Consider the following 4,198-nt stretch of genomic DNA (forward strand, 5'->3'; position numbering starts at 1 on the left):
TGGTATGTTCTGTTCTGCTCCCATGTGTCTTCTGTGTGTGTGATCCTCAGTGGTCTAAACCAGGTCCATGAGTGTGTACTGGTCTATCTGCTCTTATACTTGTCATAGCTCAATAGCAGTAGCCTGATTCATCAGCCGGTTTCACTTTGTGGAAACCCTCTGACCTCGCAGCATTAGGATTTGTTCGCTCGATGGTAGGAAGAAGGGCAATAAAGTCTTTCCCATTAATGAAATTCACCAAACATTCTCTTTGTTCCGGATTTAAATCCTTGATCTTAGGAATCGCTGACAACACAGAATGTCTGTCTCTTCTCTGATTGGCTGGTGCCCGAAACTCGCACTTCCAGGTTTTTGCAAACCGTCTAGTGTATTCTGATTCCTGACCTAGTTGTTCGAGAGAAATTAAACTGAGCAGAGGCACAAGGTGGCGCCAGCCTGACTAAAGTAACAGTGGGACGAAACAGAATTTTCTCGAAACGAGGCAAGATGCGAGATAAGGTCCACGAGAAAAGATGAGATTTTGCACTAATTTACAATAATTGGATCAATTCATAATTGGTCACATTATTATTATTATTATTTTTTTTTTTAAGGTATTGTGTTGAGAAATGAGTTTTATGTGTTGATATAGTTATAAAAATGAATAAGTTAAGTAACTTTCATATGTTTTAATAACCTATATAAATAGATTATATAAATCTAATTATTATTCATCCTCACTTAAAATTGGATAAGCTACATGGTCCATGTACTATTCGTTCTTTTGAATTTCAATTAAGAATAAAAAACAATAAAATGGGAAAACTTTGTTATTTAATTATTCTGCTTTAGCCTAAAAAAAAAAGTTGAATCTTATCGTGAATAAAAAGATGTCCCTGCTCGGGTTGTCAGAAATATTGAACATCAGATACTAATCAATAGTAAAACTAGTATCAAAATTCATTTTAGCAGGTATCAATACAAAAAAAGTCCCATTCACAGGACAGAAATGAACCAGCATAAGACCATCCAGACTAAAATCACAGACACAAATGTTGTGACATCCAGAAATAAGAAATTATCAATGGGTTAAACTAAACCAGCTGGACTTCCTCAGCTTTTGAGCCAGATGTTTTCAGAGTGCACATGTCTCCTGCAGAAAGATACACTTGGCGTTATTATTGTCAATGTTTTGAAAGTGTCCACATACAAAACTGGCTGCAGACCCAGACATGCTGATGAAGTGAGCCTTTATTACTGTAGTTACGGCGGCACCGTCGCCTCCATCAACATTACTGTAAAACAGCAAATAGTTGCGCACCATTGTTTTTTGTTTTTTTTAATTAGGCTATTTCCCGTCATAACCTTTCCTGGGAATCGAGAAAGAGTTGGATCGCGGGATCAAACCCTAGCTGGGACAGAGATGTACTCTCTCTCTCAGCTGGGCGCTGGGACCGAGCTGTACTCTCTGTCTATATTGATTTGGAGTTTGACGTGTTAGTATCGTGACAGCTCTCGTTCTTGCACTGAAGCCGTATCAGACCTGCTCTCTAAGCTGCAGGTTTATCATATGGTCCATTTGGCAGAGTCTGAAGTGTCCTTCTTTACGTAACAGGTTGGATCTATGGACGGCGCCCCCCGCTGTCCAACTTGTGTTAGCTCTGGCTTCTCTCTGTCAGATTTATGCCTCACCAGCCTTTTTATAGACACTCGATCTTCTCTGGACATTCGTCACGTCTCAGGCCACGGCACTTAAAAATAACTCCCCCATGTGTCTGTGAGAACGGAGGAGGGGAGGAGAGGAGGAGAGGAAGAGAGGGGGAGGAGAGAGGGGAAGGCATGGTTTGTCATTATCACTAGCCACGTTGCCAAATACTGGTACAGTTTTCATTTTGGCTACTACATTCGGTCTAAGTATAGTCACTCTGGCACGCTGGATTTAAGCACGCACCTTCTGCTTTTCATGCCGGTTTTCAGATTCTCGAATGTGACGTCTGACTCTCAGATGGGGTCAAGAGACAGTTCTATTCATCACATTGCACTTTACCGTAAAATCTACAAAGGGTCAACTCACAAATGTTGAACCTGATCATTTCTATTAGTGACTAGAGCCAAGAACTCGCTGTATCACAACACAGATCTGCAGCTGAAGATCCATTTGAGCTGCTCCGTCTGTATTAAATATAACTGGTCCATAAAATTATGTCATCTGCAACTGAGCGATTTCTGGTAAGGCAAAATTTTTAAGAACACAACTGGTCACAAATGGCTTTACAGAAAAAGAAAGGCATTTAAATCACAGTTTAAACAAATACAAAGCACCTTACCTCACCTCAGCAAAACTGCCTCACAATTCACTCACCTGAAGTTGTATTTGGAGTGATTGTGCATGTTTGAGTAATCTTTAATCGCCAGTTTGAGTTTTGATCAACTCCTGTTTTCTCCATCACCAGTGCATGCCCTTTGTGACGTATGCACTTCGTTCTCCAATTTTATTCAAAATCTTCTCGCTAGTGTGACGTGCAGTTCTCCAACAGAGGGGCCCACGGTCTGCAGCGCTTTTTTGTCACGATGTTTACGGCCACATCAGCGCTCACTGGGCACCGCAGTTTCCCAACACAGTCAGCGAACTAGTTTGTACTGAGTTCTGTAGAGCTGCTTTATGTTTGTTGTTTCCTTACCATTGCTGGATTGTGCTGTTATGAGATATAAGTGATTCTTTGTCTGTACTTGTAAATAGTTCATATAGTTTAATACAAAATGTCTGAAAAATGCAAAAGAAAGCTCATTGTGTTCGATTAGAAGAGTGGGGTTGGATTAAATAAGTTTTCTTCTTCCCACTTCTTTTTGGGAAAATGTTTTGTTGTGGTGTTTTTCATTTCATTATTATTTCACTAAAGTTTTATGTTCCATTGTATAAGAATATAAATCTCTATTTGCCCCGAAAAAATACAAAATAAAGGTGGATTTGAACTTTTTGCACATTAATAAAGATATTGTATTGTTGACTGAGTGATTGTGTCTCTGAACAATTAGTATTACTCAAGTTTTAAACAATGAAAAACAGTCACTGATCCAGCAATAAAAGGATCTATAAGTCACCTATTTGGACATTAAATGTTGCCCTGTATATTGCACAGCGACATGCAGATCCACTCAGACAGTGAGATATACAGGACTACATACATACATACATACATACATACATATATACATACATACATACATACATACATACATACATACATACATACATACATACATACATACATACATATACATACATATACATACATACATACATACATACATACATACATACATACATACATACATACATACATACATACATACATACATACATACATACATACATACATACATACATACATACATACATATATACATACATACATACATACATACATACATACATACATACATACATACATACATATATACATACATATATACATACATACCATACTCCATACAACTGTACAACAACTCCCACTTATGTAACAGACAACCCTATGTCCTGTCAATCATCAGGTCATTGTTGCACTGTCTTCTTATGACCTCTTGTATAAAGCTGAGATTGTATATTTTTTTACGTATCTTTCTATTTTTTTTTTTTTTTTTGTGATGTGTGAGCTACTTTGCCCAAATCATTTTCCTTGTGGATCAATAAAGTTTGTCTAAGTCTAAGATCGTGACAAGGCGACCCCAAAGAAAATCTCTTGCGACCCAGTCTTTTAAAATGTCCAAAGTAAAACCAAATGATCCACAGATGCCATAAATTATAACCGTCGCAGACACAAGCACAACAAATCTGCTTTAAAACCAGTGTTTCAATATTTTTGCATTTATTTGTGGGTGAGAGAAAAACCTGACTGGCAACCTTCAAAGGCCCATGTGCAAAAATGTTCTGAGGGGAGGAGGAAAGGGAGAGAAAAATAAGTGTGAGAGGTAGAGAGGGGGGGAGAGAAGGGAGGGGTAGCAAAGCGAGAGGGAAGGGGAGGGCCCCGGTCAAGTGCTACTGACAGTTTTGGTTGCGACAACTTGTCATGATGTCAATGTGTGCTATGTGCCTGTAGAAGCAGCCAGTGCCTCCAATGACACGCTCCACAGGGACTGCACTGGACCTCTGCATCCACGGGAAAAAACCTCCACCCCCAGCCCAGAGAGACATGTTTAAACTGTGAACGACGCCGCCAAG

The sequence above is a fragment of the Boleophthalmus pectinirostris genome, unplaced genomic scaffold, assembly GCF_026225935.1.
Source record: "Boleophthalmus pectinirostris isolate CB_2022bp ecotype Guang Dong unplaced genomic scaffold, ASM2622593v1 HiC_scaffold_1, whole genome shotgun sequence".
In the NCBI taxonomy this organism is placed as follows: Eukaryota; Metazoa; Chordata; class Actinopteri; order Gobiiformes; family Gobiidae; genus Boleophthalmus; species Boleophthalmus pectinirostris.